General features: G+C 44.9%; 1 protein-coding gene across 4 annotated transcripts in view; it reads left to right on the top strand.

Moving 5' to 3' along the window:
• Nucleotides 1–21,524, top strand: part of LOC119170511 (dopamine receptor 1) — a 593,104-nt gene that overhangs the window by 343,994 nt on the left and 227,586 nt on the right. The gene's annotated exons all lie outside the window — the stretch shown is intronic.

The raw sequence follows: 21,524 nt of genomic DNA, 5'->3' as shown, positions 1-21,524 counted from the left end.
ATGAGCTGCCTAAGCGAGTAGATGCCAGCGCTGAGTGAGCGCTGACGCGCTATTTTAAGGCAGAAAAGAACAAAGCGGTGTCAGACGTGGACGCGGCGCCATTGCTCACCAGGATCGTAGTTAGGTGAGGTAATGTCGTGACAGCCAAGACATTATAAACTGGGGCCCTTGCGAAACTGCTGCGTCTTTAAGGCAATGACCAGCCGGGGACGCTGAGTCGAAAGTCAAATAAACGAAAATTGTATCACGCGAAGACCGACTTTTTTTTAAGGACACGGTAGGTCTTTGCAGTCACATACAACAACAAAACATTCTAAAACACCTTGCTGCGTCATTTTCTCATGTTTTCATCCCACGCCTATATTTCTACGAGTGTGATACCGCAAGGTACGTGTCCATGAGCTTGTATACGAGGTATTTTTATCCGGTTATCCTTTACGACAGGCAAGTGGCTTACTTGTTTGCCAACTCGAGCTGTCCCTTATTTGTTTACCCTGCTGCTTAAATTGTGAAGGGATGTGTGTAGCCAAGTACAAAATAAGCTGACTACCGTATATAAATGACTGTAATTTATTGATAGGGGGGAGTTCAACGCCCGAAAGCCACCATATGTTTATGAGAGACGCAGTAGTGCAGAGCAACGAAAATTTCGACCGCCTGGGGTATATAAACGAGTGTAGTAAGTCAGTCACGTGCAATGGTCAGCGTTTGTTAGATGACGAAAGTGAGGTTAGAAGACTACTAATTATCGCTGTTTTTTGGAAGAGCACAAAGTTGGGCGCATGCGTATTGATCCATGAAGATATTTTGTAGCACAAAACTCTCAAAATGCACAAAAAGATAAGGTCACGTACTGTTGTCTATTTCTTTCTGTGTATGTTGTGTGTTTTGCGCTCCCAAGCATATATATCTTCGTGAATCGTCCTTCTCCTCTTCCGTGCGTCTCACACGCTGTGAGTTATGAAAAACTTCCGTTATATTCTGAACGTCGGCTCGTTTTTATCAGTTTAAGAAAAAATGTGAATAAATGAGCTCCTTAATGAATCTTAATGAGGCCTTCCGGGTAGGCACACCCTGCGAACTTACGTAGGGATCATGAGAATTGAAAGAATGCACAGATTTCACGACACGGGCAACTTTTCCCGAAGAACCCAATAATTAATATACAGGCTGGGTTGGCAGCTTAGCTGATTTTCACTGCGCATATGGCAGCGCCGTTTTAGGGACTAAGGTGCTTGGCCACTTGATCGTACAAGAGAACACGCTGAAGAAATCTGTGAAAACTTTGTGTCAGAAGTGCGTACATTAGAGCTTCTTAGCTCCGGGGCATCCAGCGGTTTATATATATATATATATATATATATATATATATATATATATATACGCACGTTGTTGCGTTCCTTCGAGAGTAACATCCTCAAGCCGCTTTGACGCCCAGGTAATACGGCTCTCTATTTATCTGAGCAAGCCAGTCAATGCACAGGTTGTGCGTGTTTGAGGGGGGGGGGGGGGGGGTGCCAAGGGAATACAAGTATGGGTTAAAAAAGAAAAACCCAGCGCATGAACTTACAAGCCTTCGTTATTGAGAAATTCGGTGACAAGTACTCTTCGGCACTACTTGTCTCTCTTAGGCGCATAGGCTTGTCTTCTGGATACTGCTATCGAATTTTCGTGCAGATGAATAGAGTAAAGGTCGCAATTTGTTGTGCTGCAACTTGCGGGGACTGTATTTGCGTACAACTGCATTCACTTGGTATTTGCCCCTCTTCTCACGCCAATCTCCTGATTTTCCCATGCTTCACGCCAACGTTTATATAAGATGTATTTTCGTCATTGAATTCCATTGTCAGACGGCACTTGTGGTGTTTGTTTTGTTGTAGTTGGTTTGCGCTGTTACTTTAGTCTGAACTATTAACTAACTTGCCCGTAAAGTATTGTGTAACCGAAATTTCAGCACGCGTAATCTTGGGGCGCTGTCGCGGGGCATTATATATCTTCATCCTGGTGCCACCCTACTATGGGCTCTGTCAGCATTTGCTAGCAAAACTTTGTCAAGCCTAGCGAAACCTACAATAAGTATAGATTGATCACAAGCCCCGCTATTTGATTCAGCTCCGCCCCACCAATACAAGCTTACCTAACTTTTTCCCACACATTCCAGGTTACATTGTAGCTTGGTTCCGTGTGATTGTAAGTAACAAAAAATTAACACGGAGCTCCTAACTGTCTCCTATTCATCACTGTTAAGAGGCCGCAGAACAAATGTTTCTTGCGGGTACTTGCGCGTTTAAAAACAATCGCTAGTCGTCAACGATACTGAAAACGAGAGTTTTAACATTTTGCGCTAGAAAAAGTGAACGTGTTCCTTTATCCAGAGGCAGCGTTAACGACGTGCTCCTGCCAAGAGTGCGGGAGACAAATGATTTCGGCCTGTACTTTTTGACAGCCCAGTGATCAGCCCCTCCCCCTCATCTTTGCTTTTTTCCGTGTTTCGGGAAGAAACACGGAAAAATGTCCAATGTCTAGCACAAATGTGAATGTTTAAAATGGATTTAAGCCCTGCTTCGCTTGACATGCAAAGGCTGGAAAAAGGTCAAGGGAAGACTTAAATTTAAGGGGTCAAAACGAAAAAAAAAAAGAGGCGGGTCTTTCTCTAGGGTCAACGTTTCAAAAAGCGCCCTTGTCTTCGTCAAGCGAACAACCATTTTCTTAGCGGAGTTTACATATGTCAGTCTTAAGAGTGATTGAACGAAACGCGGTATTTGCCTTCTTTCTAATCCAATACACTTCGAAAAAAAAAAGAAAAATTCCCATCTCGCTGACATGTTTTCTTTTTCATTTACCGCAAAGTGAAGAAAAGTGGAAATGCCGGCTTCACCAAAAACGAGGTGTCTGAAAATTCCAATCAAGAAGTGCTAGAGAAAGAGGAAGAAACTACTTTAAATTGGCAAGTGATGTAGCGATGTACTATACCAGCATTGCGTGTAACATAACACAAGTGGTTTGCATGCAAGTACGGTGTCAACAAGAGCATCACATCAAGAAGCATGCGGTACGTTTATTATTTTGACCATCTCACCGTTTTTTGTACGTTGCCATAATTAATCATTGAAAGTCTCGCAAGTAGGTGCCATAAAGTTGTTATCAGAGTCCAGTGTTCGCGGACGAAACCCGGCCACAAGCGTTTTGATATCACAATCACGATGCCCTTCTTCGTTACACTAACCAGAACTTTGTTATAGCCGAAGAATCATCATCGCTCCACGAATGAGGGGAAAGGAAAAGAGTTTCATTAATTTTACTAAACGCTGCGCCTACATGGCACCACTTCTACGCGTGATGCTGGCTCGCAGTCTCAAAGCTACTGGTTACAAATATGCGCGGATTATCGTCTTATGTTAACTGAAACCAAATAAGGGTCACTTATAATGACAAAATACTAATCTGTCGCGTAAAACTAGTCGATGTAAGACAGACGTACACTTTTATTTTAGCTTTACTGAACCAGTCACAGAAAATAGTACTATATGTTTCCATAGCGAAAGCTTACTCGTTTAATTGTCATGAAAACATTCTGCTGTGTTGAAATAAACATACTTTGGAATTGTTTTTTTTATATAGCAATACTTAATAGCAGTGCATTTTGTTCATATATTCGCTCAAACGTGCGGGTATCGCAGTCATGCATCAGAGCTATATAACAAATCGCCTTGTCACTGCTGCTATATGAATGTCCAGAGCTCACTGAAGCAGAGTAAATTAAAAAATTAGTTGTTGTACTGGTTTGATTATATTGCTCAACTGCAGGGCGTCCATTGGATTCGGGGCGTTGAAAACCACAATGGCGAGCTGACTTTTCCCCCACTTTATATTTATTTACCTTGATGCCCTAGTTACCGGATTACCGCCTTAGAGATAAGCACTCCACATGTTGCCCCTTTGCTTTCCGTGGCTTCACTATCTGTTGTTTTCATTAGGTTGTACATCACATGTAAAATGAAGCCCTGATCTATTCCCCTCCCTTTCGCCAAGCAGCTGGCGCTTCTATCTCACTCACGTGATAATGAGTTTTGTTATTTTGGATCACTCCTACCAGTACTCTTTCTATTCCTGTCACAAGTACCAAGACCAGGCTAGTCATTTTGTTTTTGTTTTTTTTTGGGGGGGGGGGGGCAGAACGTGCCTAGCCAGCAAACACTGCGGCTATAGATAGCGAGGCCCAATCCTAATAAATGAGAGAGCCGCGCCACGTCGTCGTAACCACACCACGACGTGGTGTGCATTGTCACCGACGTTCTATAGCAGCGCAAGGACTACGCAGCAACGCAAATAAATAAAACATTCAGCGTGGAGGAGTGTTAAATTTATAAGTACAGACTGAAATAAGAAAATATTTGATTTGATGGTTTTTGTATAGGCGTGGCGTACATGCAGTTTAGAAATTGCCATCGAGTTGGGTTTCGGGGAAACGTTAGCAATGAACTTTCTCCGTAACTTCGTGCTTAGGCTTGATATACGTATTCACCTAAGGAATGAAAGGTTAAAACCTAATGAAGAAAGGGACAAAATAGTGACGGAGAGTGAAGCGCTAAACGCTTGTTTAATGTTAGCAACTCCTCTAGAGGTGTCGATTATTCAACAACTATGTGTGTTTTTTTTTGTCATCTACAAGTAGACAAGATGTTTTCTGGAACACTGTGTTTTTCTAGGATCTATAAAATAGACAAGTACGGCAACTCTAACAAATATAATCGCAAACTAGTATAGTTGGGAACAAAGATATTGCTTATCATGTTATGTAGGCTTTGAGTGCAATAGAAAATAGAGTGAATGAAAGTATAGGGCAAGTAAAATAAAAAAAAACAGCGGTGCCGCCCGCACACGAGATTGTTATGTGTTGCTTTTTTATTAACTTTATTTGCCGGGAGCTTCAGGCAGCGAGAATACCACTCACCAGGACGAGCTTAAAGGGACACTAAATGCAAATTTTAACTCGGTGTCCATTGCTGAAATAGCGGTCAAGAAACCCCATAGTCCACATACATCATTCTTGACTTTAGTGCCAAGGAAGGGGTTATTTTGAAATAAAAGCACGTTTTAGAGGTCCACCTCGCGTTAGCGCACTTCAAGTTACCCGCCGCAAAGGGGACATTTTCACGTGACTGTTGCCGCTGGCAACGCTGCCCGGCTTTACAGAAGAGCATATGTAGAGGGAGGCACAGCCGCAACAACAGTCATTTAAAGAGTTTGTCCGATGGCCTCCGAGACGGCAGGCGCGCTTGATTCAACAAAGCCTCGCTAGACAGGACGACCAGTCCATTTTAACTAGGCGAAAATGGAACTTTTGAACCACTCTAGCCATTCGCCATAGTAAAGTCCAGCGTTTCTTTTTTCTATAAATCAAACAGAAACAGACATAGAGAATTTTGTTACGTCTCTCGATGCATGGAAGGTTATTTTTTTACTGCTGTTAGTTTTATTGCCATTGATTGATTGGCGGTAACTCTGATGTCATCGGGGTCATTTTGCGGATTTCCTACTCGAGGCGCATCTGTTCTCGTGCGTTTAGTTTAATTTCTTCTTATTCGGGGCACTACTGTTTATAATATTGCTATTTTGGACGTTTTCATACACTGAGCTTTCACTCTGAAATAATTAGTTATTTGCATGAAGTGACCCTTTTAGAAAATTTTATTGGATCACCTATTCACAGATGTTTTATACTAATCGCGTGAGCAGGTGTTGACAGTGATTGTAAAGCACTTATAAGGACAACAATTCGTGTAGATCTGAAAGCTTAGTGTCTCTTTGCAAGCTTCGAATAAATATTTCGAGCATTAGTTCTCAGAAGAATGCAGAAGAGAGCTAAAAGTGGTGAAATCACACAATCAATCCATCAATCAATCAATCAATCAGGCAGTCGGTCGGTCGATTGGTCGAATTTCGCAGCAGACCAGATAAGCACCTGTGCTCGCGATGAACAGATGTTCATTGCATTGTAATTGCAGTCTTCATTGTTAATAATTTTGGTAATTGATATCATGATAATGATGAAGATGATGGTTATTGTCGCTGGGGACAGATGCTAAAATAAGAAACAACGGGCGCTAGTGCCACACTGGTGACCGTGACCTAAAGGAAGAGACACCGACGCCAGCGGGTAGGAAATCTGCGCCATTGTCTCCTCACTTGAGCGGAGTGCGCGAACGTGGATTGTTTGCGAACGGCGTTCACTTGATCGAAGGCCAGGGGCAAATGATGAAGTGCTCCCGAGACGACGTGGCAGAAAAAAAAAACACGTCCTGTTAGCACAAAGTGAATAAGGAGAGAGCATAAAGACAATTGCCCCCTCTCTCTTTCTTTCTTTCCTTCTTTCTCACTTTTTCTTTCTATCTTCCTTCCTTCCTTTCTTTCGTTCTTTCTTTTGTTCTTTCTTTCTTTCCTTCTTGCTTTCTGCTATTCCTCTCTCTTTTTTATTCTTCTTCTTTTACGCTTTCGTACCTTTGCTTTGTGGTGGTCTTGCTTTACACTCTCGATCATGCTACGCGTGAAGAGGAGCCTGGTAATGAGCTCTGCAATTAACCAATCAACACTTCTGCGTTTTCGCCTCGTTCCTTGGATCTCGCTGTATGCGCTACCTTTACACCCTTACGATACGTGTTGGTCGTGCTTGGTTCGTCGTGGCTCCTGCGCCGTGGTAACTGCTCGAAGTTTGCGAAATGAGGTGTTTGTTGACGCAGTAGCGGACAAGTTAGAGTGCTCGTGTTTATGTGCAGAGGCACGGAGATGTTTACCTTTCACTGACTCAAACGCAAAACGTTGCTATCATATGCTGCCACACCGTATACGATTGACGCATTTGTTACATATTGAGTCATATCCCTGGTGACTTTTTTCGCTCACTAATGAACTAGAAGTGACTGAGTGATGACATCTAAACTTGCCGACCTGTTTTGCCGGAGAATTTTGGCAAGGAAACAAATGTTTCACTGTTGTCAAGCATGTATCCAATGAGAAATGAATCATTCGATGACTACAGACGCGGGTTACGTTGCAGGCACGTACAAAAAATAAGCAAGGCCGGCTGCACCACGTCACAAGCTCATATACTAAGCTACGGTGCCTTCCTGGAAACCCTTATATGTATCTTCGGATCCGATGTGACAGCAAAACAGCCTCTGTCATGCATTTCCTTCTTATTGATTCTACTCCGCCTTTTATTACAGATTGCATGCTTTCATTCGCTTTATATATTTTTGTCAGTGAAGAAACGAATCTAAAATCTCCTACGAAGACCTTGTGGAGGTGCAGATAAGTGGATTAGTCTCGTCCCCAGTTTACGCACTGGCGTTTCTTGTCTATGTTACCACTAGCTGTCGCTCGAGTAACACTCATCCCTATTCCTTTATTCGATGCTCTTCGCCGCCATTGGCCGTGTGAGATTGATCGAAGCGTCGCGATTTCATTCCCTTATTGTATGCCCTTGGCCGCCATCAACCGTCTGCATTTGACCAAAGCGACGTCCGAGCAATCGCAGAATGCCAATAGAGGTGAAAAGTATAAAATAAAGAAATAGAATAGTACCGCGATGGCACCCTAGGCTCATCTGGTTTTAAGTGGAGGCGAAAATTCTGTAGGCCCGTATGCTCAAATTTCGGTGCACATTAAAAAATCCTGGACAGGTGGTCGAAATTTCCGGAGCCCTCAACTACGGCGTCTTTCATAATCATCAGGTGGTTTTAGGACGTCACACCCTACATGTCATCATCATCATCTGGTTTTAAAATAGCTTAGTCTGGAATTCCGCTGCGTCTTGAAAAACGCCCGGCATTTGCGCATACGCGCAGCAAAGTCACAGCGAAAGCTAGCAGAGTGGCCTTTCAGAGCCTTTTCAAAACACTCATTGGGTAACTAATGCAAGCACACTTGCTTGGTGCCCACTAGGGCTATATTAATAAACTTTTGGGTAGTAGGCCGGCATTTGATATGCTATTTTTCGTCATTCTTCTGTGAAGTGTGGTATCCGCTAAACACTTGCAAGAAATTTGTGCCAATTTTCCATGCAGTGGCTGACGACGATGAGGAATTAAGGCTTTAGTGGGTATGCGCCACAATTAATAGGGAAACAAGAACAAGTTTTTTTAATGGGTTGGAACATTGGACGGCCCACTTGTTATGCTAATGGCACTGTGCGATGACTGGTGTTTCCTTCGCTGTTTTAAAACGCTTTATAAATCGTAATAACGCCAATGTTTTCTCGACATCAAGCCTGCCTAAGGCAAGTTTGACAAGTCACAAGCACCGCAGTAGCTCAGTGGTATGATAGTGGGCTGGCACCCAGCGGACCAAGGCTCGCGCCCCACTGTGCCATTGGTGCTACGTCATGCCTGCCAAAGGCAACTTTTACATGTTAAAATCATGGCGTAACTAAGTGGTATAATATTGGGCGGGCTGCCAGCGGACCCGGGTTCAAGCCCCACTGTGTCATTGGTGCAAGTTTTTTTTTTAATTTCACGCGATGTGGTTACGGACACCGGCGGCGGCGGCGGACAACATGCAACTGCGCGTGACCCGAAAAGTGATCTTTTACATGCTTTCGCTGTAAAATAATTCACGTGGCCCTATTTGCAATCGTTTACGAGAAACAGAATGTCAAGGCAGTCTTATTCTCCTTCTTTTTATTCTCACTGACTTATTTTTCTTCCACCACTCCCAAAGCTTTCCGCACTTGACGTTCTTTCGCTTTGTCTCCGCGATCAGACGAATTGCATGCTTCGTGCACCTCGCGTGGTTTCGCAGGACGTCAATGATTAAGCTACACGTAATTTACCAACACGACAAACTATTCACCTTGTTGCTCCTTGGTTCACCCGCCCCTCTTGTGGTGAAGCGACGATGACCTGCAAGTACGTGATCTGGCGTAACTCATGATCATCATCATCATCATCATTAGCAGCAGCAGCAGCAGCAGCAAGAAACGGCAGCAGCAGCAGCAGTAAGTAGCAAGCAGCAGCAGCAGCAGCAAACAGCAGCAGCAGCAGCAGCAGCAAACAGCAGCAGCAGCAGCAGCAGCAGCAGCAGCAGCAAGCAGCAGCAAGCAGCAGCAAGCAGCAGCAGCCCCAATCAGCAGCAGCAACAACAACAGCGGCCGTACTACGCCCACTGCAGGAGAAAGGCCTCTCCCATGTTCCGCCAGCCTACTCGGTCCTGTGCTTGCTGCCACCACTTTATGCTTGCAAACTTCCTATTCTCATATGCCCACCTAACGTTCTGTCTCCCCTTTCACCGGCTTACCTTCTTTTGGCATCCAGTCAGTGATCCCTAATAACCAGCGGTTATCTTGCCTTCGCGCTACGTCCTATGCCCATTATATTTTTTTCTTCATTTGGACTATATTATGTCCTTAACACCCGTTTGTTCCCTGACCCACCCTGCTCTCTTGTTCCTTAGGCTTACACCTGCCATCTTACGTTCCATTGCTCGCTGCGTCGTTACCAACTTAAGTTGAACGCTCTTTGTAATCCTCCAGGGGAAGTAATTATCACATCGCTAGTATAGAGCATCTGTGGCGTCATGATGCCACGAAATGTCTCTTAGAAGTTAACGTGGCTTTCTGGCGAGACTTTTCGAGACCTTACGAGACATTCTAGAGACCTTAGGAGAACAGACGAGACCTTACGGTAGCAGAAAGTCGCGCGCAATTCCTGCAGACGAAAACGCCGGCGCAACCACTTAGGGCTTTGCCCCGCCTCGGTTTTCTAGTGGCTAAGGTACTCGGCTGCTGACCCGCAGGTCGCGGAATCGAGTCCCGGCTGCGGTCGCTGCATTTCTAATGGAGGCAAAAATGTTGTAGGCCTGTGTGCTGTGATTTGGGTACTCGCTAAAGAATACCAGGTGGTCAAAATTTCCGGAGCCCTCCACTACGTCGTCTCTCATAATCATATGGCGGCTTTGGGACGTTAAAACACACATATCAATCAACTTAGGGCTTCAGCCTTAAGAAATGGCGATGTGTTCCAAATACTGCTGTGGCCTCCATCTTACTAATCTCTGCATAAGCTGTCGCAACTCTATCGTTCCGACCGAGTACTAAATTCCTCCGTGACACTTCGGTTGCCAAAAGGATATAAAAACAACGGAAAGTCTCGAAATCTCGACTACAAAAGCCTTGTCCTACCAAGGTCATTTACGTGTCCGCGATTTCGTCAGCTATCCGACCAATCACGTTTCTCGATTTTCCAATTGACGATCTGTATAAATGCAGATAATAAAAGGTCACATTACAGAGAGCGTCAAACTTTAGTCACCATTTGCACCATCAGTTCGAGTGTAACCACCCTTATACGTGAGGGAATCAGTCCTGTGCAGTAAAAAAAAAAAAAGCCCTCTCTATTTACCGTGTACTCTTTACCGGACCTTGAATGCTAATATGATCACACGCGAGAATAAAACATAAAATATTCATCCGCAGTTGCTCTACCAACGCATATAAGTGACGGCAAGCGTTTAGCGATCGGGCGATCTAGACGATTATGATTAGCGTGAAAAGCGATGCGAGCTTATATTAAATGCTGACATGTTTGCCTTAGATCCCGACGAATAAACGTTGCGAAACTGTGGGCGGCTCTTTTCTTTTACCTAAAGTGTTCGGTTTGTTCCATTATTTTTATTGTTCTTGTGTAAGGCTATCAAACTTGTATTTTACCTTCAATCTATACGAAATAGCTGTTCCCCGTTGAGAGGAATTTCCGTATCGTCGTAGCCTTATCACGCTCATGTTTCTTTATTTTTTCTCCGTAGACTGCCAGGCTTGCTCCACAAATGCAAGTCAGTCAGGAAGCAAAATAACAATAATAACACCCGGTATCTCCCATGCCAAAACAACAATCTGAATCAATCTGAATTGTAGTACCCCCCCCCCCCCTTTTTCCACCAGGAAGCTTTTCTATCTTGCATGTGCCCATGTGCAAACACCGCAATGCCACAATGAAGGTATATAACAGCTGCATATTGCCGGTACTTACCTACGGAGCAGAAACCTGGAGGATTACAAAAGAGGTTCGACTTAAGTTGAGGATGACGCAGCGAGCGATTGAAAAAAAAAAGGATAGGTGTAACCGTAAGGGGCAAGAAGCGGGGTGGGGTTTAGGACATCGTAGTCTAAATCAAGAAAAAGAAATGGAGATGGGCTGTGCTTGTAGGCAGGATAACCGCTGGTCATTAAGAGTAACTGACTGCATTCCCAGAGAAGGTAAACGCACGAAGTGGAGGCAGAAAGTAAGGTAGGCAGAGAGAGTAGGACGTTTGCGGGTATACAGTGGCAGCAGCGAGCACAGGACCGAGTTCAGCGGCGGAACGTGGGAGAGGCTTTTGTCTTGCTTTGGGCGTAGTCGTGCCGATGATGATGACGATGGTTATGACGATCACACAATATTCCCAAGCGATATAAATTTGTGTGGAGGCACACGACATCCTCGATATATCAAGAGCTAACATTGCCTAGAACATATTTTGAAGTCACTTTCAAAGTGCATGCCACGTGACTGACTTAGATGCGGAGCCCCACATGGTACCGACATCAACGCGGCGCCAATGTAAAGAAGCCTGCGTCACGAGTTTGTGCGTACTGGTTGCTGGCACGCGCCTTGCGTGTCGCTACCGGCGATTTCTTCCTCCGTGGCTGTCAGTGCGGCGCCAGCTAGCGACGGCTCTCACGCGTGACACCCACGTCACCGTTTTGCGTGGAGACGTGGCCAACTGTGTTTACCTTGTGGCCGAAACGGCTTCTGCGTAGCCCGGTACTCTTTCAAACCTAAACTGTGACAGGACGCTCTAAAATACGTCTTTAGACTATATGCTAGACATGATGTTGAAAAAAATGGCAGCATATCCACGGAGTGAATGATGGAGAGTGGGGCGAAGCATTCGTAAGTCCATTCGTTCTTCCTTCCGTCCGTCCATGCGTCCGTCTGTGTGACCGTCCATGCGTCCATCCGCCCATCTGTGCGTGCGTCTGTTCGTGCGTCCGTCCCTGCGTTCGTCCATGCGTCCGTTCATGCGTCCATCCATGCATCTGTCTGTGTGTCCGTTCGTCTGTTTATTCAACACTCTAAGTACCACCATCTCGCATCTTTTCATCATATATTCCCCCATATAGAAGCACCGCTTCCGCCCGACATTACAAGGACTAAACGAGAGGTGGCACACGCACACTTTCTTACGGCTTGCGCTTCGGGTCTACTGCCCACCTTTAATCACCTCGAGTTCATGGTATATACTAGTTCACTGTATTCATGGCACTGCGATCCAACGCTAGCTAAACTTTTCTAAAATCAAGGAGGTTACGCCCAGCGAGCATTACGTAGCAACCTTTTCCTGTCATAGTGCTCAATGTACATGCCAATGGCTGCTAATGGGAAATGAGAGACAGGAGAATTCGGCTTTTACTTTCTTACGGCTTGCGCTTCGTATCTACTTCCCACCTTTAACCAGCTCGAGTTCATGGTATTTACTAGTTCATTGTATTCATGGCACTGCGGCTCAACGCTCGCTAAACCTTTCTAAAACTAAGAAGGTTACACCCAGCGAGTATAACGTAGCAACCCTTTCTTGTCAGATAGTGCTCAATGTACATGCCAATGGCTGCTAATGGGGATGCAGTGTGCGCGTTAACTAAAAGCCGATTACTCCTGTCTCTCATTCCCCATTAGCAGCCATTGACTTCTACATTGAGCACTATTTTTTATTGTTCAACAACGCACATAAGAAATCTCTCACCGGCACCACCTTAGAGGTCAAAATATTATACTTGTTACACACTACAACGGCTACGAGGGATTAACGGGTGTCGCTATAAAGAGCTTCGCCGCTAAAAGTAAACAGGTGCTTTCGCTAATAGTGGCGCATATTTTCGGGGCGAAGCTCCCTAAGCCGTGGATCGTGCGTACGCGATGTATGTGTAGTAGCAGTAGTCGTCGTCTTAGTAGTAAGTAGCCACCTCCACGGCCGGGCTAGAGGAGCGGCACGTGCGCACCTTTTCGAATTGAGGAGGAAGCCCGTGCACGTTAACTATAAATAAAAAGATAGTTGTTTTCTAATAAATAACTCACAGAGACGGGTATTGTTGACTCAATCTTCAATAAATTTGCCTTCAATTTCATCATCATCATCATCATCATCATCATCATCAGCCTGACTACGTCCACTGCAGGACAAAGGCCTCTCCCATGTTCCGCCAGTTAACCCGGTCCTGTGCTTGCTGCTGCCAATTTATACCCGCAAACTTCTTAATCTCATCTGCCCACCTAACCTTCTGTCTCCCCCTAACCCGCTTCCCTTCTCTGGGAATCCAGTCAGTTACCCTTAATGACCAGCGGTTATCCTGTCTACGCGCTACATGCCCTGCCCATGTCCATTTCTTCTTCTTGATTTCAGCTATGATATCCTTAACCCCCGTTTGTTCCCTAATCCACTCTGCTCTCTTCTTGTCTCTTAAGGTTACACCTACCATTTTTCTTTCCATTGCTCGCTGCGTCGTCCTCAATTTAAGCTGAACCCTCTTTGTAAGTCTCCAGGTTTCTGCTCCGTAGCTAAGTACCGGCAAGATACAGCTGTTATATACCTTCCTCTTGAGGGATAGTGGCAATCTACCTGTCATAACTTGAGAGTGCTTGCCGAATGTGTTCCACCCCATTCTTATTCTTCTAGTTACATCTATCTCGTGGTTCGGCTCTGCGGTTATTACCTGCCCTAAGTAGACATAGTCTTTTACAACTTCAAGTGCACTATTACCTATCTCGAAGCGCTGCTCCTTGCCGAGGTTGTTGTACATTACTTTCGTTTTCTGCAGATTAATTTTAAGACCCACCTTTCTGCTCTCCTTGTCTAACTCCGTAATCGTGAGTTGCAATTCGTCCCCCGAGTTACTCAGCAATGCAATGTCATCGGCGAAGCGCAGGTTACTAAGGTATTCTCCATTGACTCTTATCCCTAACTGTTCCCATTCTAGGCTTCTGAAAACCTCCTGTAAGCACGCGGTAAATAGCATTGGAGAAATTGTGTCCCCCTGCCTTACACCCTTCTTGATTGGTATTCTGTTGCTTTCTTTATGAAGCACTATGGTAGCAGTTGATACCCTGTAGATTTCTTCCAGAATGTTTATATGTACTTCATCTACGCCCTGATTCCGCAGTGTTTGCATGACGGCTGATATTTCTACTGAATCAAACGCCTTCTCGTAATCTATGAAGGCTATGTATAGTGGTTGGTTATACTCTGAGCATTTTTCTATTACCTGATTAATAGTATGAATGTGGTCAATTGTTGAGTAGCCTGTTCGAAATCCTGCTTGTTCCTTTGGTTGATTGAATTCTAATGTTTTCTTTACTCTGTTAGCAATTACCTTTGTAAATAGCTTGTATACTACAGAGAGCAAGCTGATCGGCCTGTAATTCCTCAAGTCCTTGTCATCTCCTTTCTTATGTATTAAGATAATGTTTGCGTTCTTCCAAGACTCTGGTACTCTTCCCGTCAGGAGACACCTCGTAAACAGGGTGGCTAGTTTTTCTAACACAATCTGTCCTCCATCTTTCAGCAGATCTGATGTTACCTGATCCTCACCAGCAGCTTTGCCCCTTTGCATGCTCTCCAAAGCTTTTATGACTTCTTCTATCATTACTGGTGGGGTGTAATCTGGGTTACTGCTAGTTCTTATAGTATTAAGGTCGTGGTTGTCTCGGCTACTGTACAGATCTCTGTAAAACTCCTCCGCTATTTTAACTATCCTATCCATATTGGTAGTTATTTTGCCTTCTTTGTCCCTTAGTGCATACATCCGACTATTGCCTATCCCAAGTTTCCTCTTCAATGCTTTGACACTTCCTCTGTTTTTCAGAGCGTGTTCAATTCTCTCCATGTTATACCTTCTTACATCGCATACCTTACGTCTATTAATCAACTTCGAAAGCTCTGCCAGTTCTATTTTGTCTGTTGTACTTGACACTTTCATGATTTGACGCTTCTTAATTAGGTTCTTCGTTTCCTGGGAAAGCTTACCAGTGTCCTGTCTAACTGCCCTGTCTCCAACTTGAACTGCACACTCCGTAATGATACTCGTCAGATTATCATTCATTGTATCTACGCTATGGTCGGTTTCCTCACTAAGAGCCGAGTACCTGTTCTGCAGCGACACTCTGAATTCCTGTACTTTCCCTCTCAGTGCTAGCTGATTGATTGGCTTCTTGCGTATCAGTTTCTGTCGTTCCTTCTTCAAGTCTAGGCGAATTCGAGACCGTACCATTCTATGATCACTGCATCGTACCTTGCCAATCACTTCCACATCCTGCACGATTCCAGGGTGTGCACTCATTATAAAGTCTATTTCGTTCTCATTTTCGCCATTAGGGCTCCTCCATGTCCACTTGTGGTTTTCTCGTTTTCGGTAGAAGGTATTCAAAATCCGTAAATTATTGTGTTCTGCGAATTCTACTAGTAGCTCTCCTCTGGCGTTTCTAGTACCGATGCCATAATCTCCTACTGCCTGGTCTCCAGCCTGCTTCTTCCCTACCTTTGCATTAAAGTCGCCCATCACTATAGTATACTGTGTTTTTACCTTACTCATTGCCGATTCCACGTCTTCATAGAAGCTTTCAACTGAAGCGTCATCATGGCTGGATGTAGGCGCGTAAGCCTGTACTACCTTCATCTTGTATCTTTTATTCAGTTTAATTACGATACCTACCACCATTTCATTAATGCTATAGTATTCCTCTCTGTTGCCAGCTATGTTTCTGTGAATTAGGAACCCCACTCCCAGTTCTCTTCTGTCTGCCAAGCCCCTGTAGCAAAGGACGTGCCCATTCTGTAGCACTGTATAGGCCTCATCTGTCCTCCTAACCTCACTGAGCCCTATTATATCCCATTTAACACCTTCTAGCTCCTCGAATAGTACAGCTAGACTTCCCTCACTAGATAAGGTTCTAGCTTTAAACGTTGCCAAGTTCAGCTTTCAATGGCGGCCTGTCCGGATCCAGAGATTCTTAGCACCCTCTGCTGCGTTGCAGATCTGACCGCCGCCGTGGTCAGTTGCTTCGCAGCTGCTGGGGATTGAGGGCCATGAGTTATTTGACGTAAGCATGTGGGAGGTAGTGGCCAGATACTGCACCAGGGTGGCCAATCCTCCTCTGGTGAGGGAGTGCGTTCTCGGCGGTGTTTGCCGGTGAGGCCGCACCCCAGGCCTCTTAATGCAGTTCCATCAACACGCGGATTTTTTTTTAATCCGGTTGGGAACTGCGCGGTACCGGGATTTGAACCACGGACCTCTTGCATGCGAGGCGGAAGCTCTAACCACTACGCCATCGCCGCATCTGCCTTCAATTTGATGCTTACTAAAAAAAAACTTAGAAAGGACGCACTTTGAGTGAGCTCTATCTGACGAGAAAAGGTTGCCATGGTAAACTCGCTGGTCGCAACCACCTTCGTTTTAGTAAGGTTTATCGAGGGTTGGGCTGCAGTGTCATCGGAACAAGCGACGGTGAAAGGTGCGAACTAGATACGAAACGAAGGTCGTAAGAGAGTGTGCGCGTGCCGATCCTCTAGTCCAGCCGTGCCACCTCTCGTTCATTCCTTGGAATGGCCACTAGATGGCGGTACTTCTATGTAATGAATATATGATGAAAAGATGCGAGATGGCATTACTTGGAGTGCTCACTAAATAGACGGACGGATAGACAGACAGATGCACGGGGCGCATGTATGGATGGATGGATGGACGCACAGACGGACGGACGCACGAATGGACGCACGAACCCACGGACGGTCGCACAGACGGACGCATTGACGGAAGCAAGAACAAACGGACGGACGGAAGCGAAGACAGACTGACGGACGCTTCGCCACACTCATCATCGTGTACTCCTAGGGTGGCTGCTATTCTTTTTGTTGTACACATTAGCTAAAGCATTTTTTCCCGCTCTCTTTCATAATTGAGCGATATTTCGTTGTTATAAATAAAAGCACTTTCGAGAATGGAAAATTTCTTGAAATTTCCGCCTTTTTAGGCCTTCGTGAAAGTCGCCCCTCTTGATTGGGCACTTTTTTGTGATTAATATTTGTTCATTACTTCTGCAGCACCTGACATTTTTGTTTTAAATAGCTGGGGGTATCCGCCTAAAACAAACCAATGTGGCTGGCTGCGTCTTTAGCGCATGCATCCGGCGCCCAGAAAAAAATGCCATAGCAACATAAGTGAGCCAATGACTGAAGATCTGCGTTTTAGTCAAAGCACATTGTCTCTAGCGTTATATTATCTTAGAATACATTTCATGTCGATAGCAGCAGCCTGTTGAAGGTCTTAGGCCTTGGTGCGGCTATGACGAAAACACCAGAGCGACGTTTCTATTAGAGCAGCCGCCGACTATAGGTTTCATCATTGTTATTATTCTAGGAACTCCGCATTAGTTTCGCACCAGCTTTGAAGCCAGTACTCATAGATTCTGCACCATATATACTCCACTCCGTAGCATAAACGTACTGTTCTAGTTCAAAAAAATAATAAAGAAGTAGAGGGCCACTGTGATCTGACCACAAAACTACCTTGACTATGCATGGAGAATGTTCTTTTCGTGGTGGAAACTTCCTTATGCAAATGACCCGTTAGCTACCGCTGCCTGCATTGAGGCCAGCAGGGTCGACACATGCATTCAACGCATGCGTGTTTTCCCGAGCCCAACTAGACATCACCTACGCCGCCGCGAAGAAAATGACGCACATAGAGAACGCACTAATGACGTCTCTTCCTGTCGCGAACTCGTCAGGACCCGCGAATACGTCAGAATCCCCAGCTGGCTCCGCGAGTCTGTTTTTAGGGGCGAAGCTCCTTAGAGCGTGGGCTTTGCGTCCCCTGTAGCCTGTATGTAGCCACCTCTAGTTTAGTTCTTGCAGTGTTCACTAGATGACGGTACCGTCCCCTGTATGTAGCCACCTCTAGTTTAGTTCTTGCAGTGTTCACTAGATGGCGGTACCGTCTCCTGTATGTAGCCCCCTCTCGTTTAGTTCTTGTAGTGTTTACTAGATGGTGGTACTTGTAGCTGATGATGAAAAGATGCAAGATGTTATAAACTAGAAAGCGGTACTTGTAGTTGATGAAAGACGCGAGATCTTATAAAATAGGAATGATGTCACATATGGCGCGTGTCATTGGTTGAAGGCAATCGTTCGATTTAGTGCGGCGACGTACGCTAGGGGGAGCGATGTAATAAAATCGAGTGGGCAAAATGTACAGAGGATTCATGGTTTACCAGGTTTACCTCCGGAGCTTCGCCCACTCATCATCATTCACTTCGTGGATATGGCGGAATTTTTTTTTTTGCCCTGGCAATTCATCTCGGTCTCATCACCCACTGCCGATAGCATCTCTCTCGAACTTTTTTTTTTCTCAGCGAGACGGTTCTTTCTCTCTTTACTCACTATCGCACATGAGCACATGACGCAAACGTACGTAAACTATGCGTACGTTGTGTTGAGGTTCTCCGAACAGAAGCGTATTTGAGCAAATATCCCACTTTTTTGTGAAAACTAACCTAGCGCAAGAATGAATGAGTGTACAACGACAGGCCAGTTCCCCTTCTCGCGAACCTTTGTTGCCAGACATTGAGAATACGGATGTCAGTCACGGCCACAGGCGTGCGCAAGAGTGGTCCGCGCCGGGGGTTGAAGTAAGGGGGCGTTCCTTCCCCCCTAGTCATCTGAGGATGGCGCTAAGTCTGCCCCATAACAACTAAAACTGCTCTGTCCCACCATGCAGTTTATGATTATGCTGGTTTTTGGACAATGGCGGCTCAGGGCCACTCATTGTGCATTCCGGAAACGTTTTACTTAATAACGAACTGAGTAATAACGATCTGCCAGGCTCGTGACAGGCTATTGCATGTGACGTATCCGACACATATCATGTGTACCATACAATTTGGCATTGTGTTGTATAATAGGGCAATGTAAGTGATGTAACATGTACAATCTGAATTGCATAAGGAAGTAGCCTGTTGTATCGCTTTTTGTATTGACTGAGCATTGGTGCTTTATGTATGACTTGGTGGCTTTTATATCAAGTTTCGTCTATTACTCATGTATATAATGACACATCGCGATTCCTAAGATTTATATATTAGATATACATTGCTGGCTGATGTAAGCTATGACTGTCTTTTTGTCAGACTTGTACTGCCTTCCTGTAATGGCCCAATCAACCAACAGTACCTGAAAATAAAAAAAATTTAGAGCGCGAAATACGAGACGAAAGAAGAATCACGCTCGGCCAAAGCTGTACACGTGTGTGCTCTTTCGTCTTTCGTTTCCCTTTCAGTGCAGTACAATTCAAATCGTTATGAATTAGAAGCAACTAGCACGACTGTCCGTTCAGTTAGGCGCGTCTACTCGTGACCCCAGAAAGACTGGTATCAATGCCAGGCTGCTGTGAAAAGAAGTAATCGCGTCTTCTTCATTTTCGTATCGACGGAGAAGCTTAGAAGCTTGGTTTTTTGCGAATCTTCCTAACGGTAGGGTGCGGGAAGGTGCTGATGCAAAACATCATCCCCTTCCCCTCACTTATTAGAGAACCTTGCGTACTTCCGTGGTCACTGATGCTATTAATGGAAATGTGATATTATATATAGGCTTCTAGAACATGCACACCATCAGGACGGTGGGTTAGCGTCGAGCTAGTCAGTTTTTTTAAGGTGTTCTTGTAAACTTCAGGAATATGCGCATTAAAAAAAGAGAAAAAAAGCATTAAACAGGTGAAAAATGGCATTAGTTCTTTATGCCCTTTACCTTTCAATCGTCAACCGCACAGCAAGCTCAACTTCGCACCCAAACCAACAAAGCAGCTATGGCTTTGTTGTGGCGACTAAGAACGTGACGGCGGCAAAAATTTTTAATAAACGAATACAAAGTAAGCTTGTCAGCAAATATAAGAACAAAATCACGAAAATTACAGTCGCCAGGGGGGTTTTCCTTTGTGCGCAAGGTGGATTGAACAGATGGCGGTAAAAAAGTGAGGGAGTTTACACCGGTGCCCATCCAGTAGCGGCTTTCCCGTTCACCGCAGTTACCCGGGTTAAAATGTCTTTTTTTTTTTTACTTTTCTCACGTTAGCCTGCTTCGTGAGGGAGACGATTCTCGCGATAAAAAAAATGCGAAAAAGATATTGCTGCATTATGGCATGTAGTTTTAAGACGACCTCGTTTTTTTCTTTCCGAATTTTTTTCCAGACTTGTGGTGTAACCAACAAAACAAAGTACCCACCTCGTCATATTGCTTTATTTTGCTTATCTATTGACATAAAACAACCTGTCTTTGAGTTGGACCCTTTCCAATGCCTATGCGTTGCGCATTGGAATGGCCAACATCGCAGCCTGTGAACACGGCGACATTGAAGAAAGAATCGGACATATCTTTTGCGATTGCCAACAGTACAGTGCACAGTAGATATACAGTGCAATTCACATGGTTCGGCCTTCAAAAAGGTCGAACCAAATCTTTCGCCGGTTCCTCTCCGCGCACCAGCTTCCCAATTCATGGGGCGGCTCGGAAGATCTCGCGTCCGGGCATGAACCAGCTCATTATAGTTGGCCAGCCTTTTTATTTCAGCACCCTAGTGATGTGATGCATTTTTATGAACAAGCTGCTAGAAGGTAGTTGCCGGTTCTTTGAGTCATCGCAGCTGCGAAGTTTTCCTGAATCCACGTTCGAAGTGCATCTACTTCTAAATAAGCAACCCACTACTCTTGGTTTCGATATTCCTAGCGTTGCAATCAGCTCAAAATTTACTCTACGGAACAATCACATACTGTGGAGCATTTCTGTGAATACGGGCCTCTGTCACAGTACCGTGTGACTACAACAATTAACGCGAAATGGATCAGTGAAACTTTTCTGTTATTTACTGGGATAACCATTACTGATCTTGCCTTTAATCCCAGCTGTGCGCCAGCGTTAACCAGCAACTACCCCCGCCGCGGTGGTCTAGTGACTAAGGTACTCGGCTCCTGACCCGCAGGTCACGGGTTCGAATTACGGCTGCGGCGGCTGCATTTCCGATGGAGGCGGCAATGTTGTAGACCCGTGTGCTGAGATTTCGGTGCACGTTGAAGAACCCCAGGTGGTCGAAATTTCCGGAGCCCTCCACTACGGCGTCTCTCATAATCATATGGTGGTTTTGGGACGTTAAACCTCACATATAATCAACTACTACTACTACTACTACAACGACAACCTTAGAGGACTTCCCGAGCGTTGTTTCGAAAATCGTCTTTCTATTAAGCTTCATTTCGCCACCTCTTCAACTACCTTTTTTACACGTATACATAAGGCAGGGTGCAAAAGATTCATTCTGCAGTCTCAAACCTCTACATGTCTATCCCGCGTCAGGTGATGAACTGCTCTTCCAGTTCATATATTTATGCATTCTTGGGGGAGAACGCTGTTTGTACTCATTTTTTTTTCGAAATTTTTGTATTTGTTTACCA

The sequence above is a fragment of the Rhipicephalus microplus genome, chromosome 2 (assembly GCF_043290135.1).
Source record: "Rhipicephalus microplus isolate Deutch F79 chromosome 2, USDA_Rmic, whole genome shotgun sequence".
Lineage (NCBI taxonomy): Eukaryota > Metazoa > Arthropoda > Arachnida > Ixodida > Ixodidae > Rhipicephalus > Rhipicephalus microplus.
The sequence above is the reverse complement of the archived record's forward strand: the minus strand, read 5'-3'. Positions and strand labels throughout refer to the sequence as shown.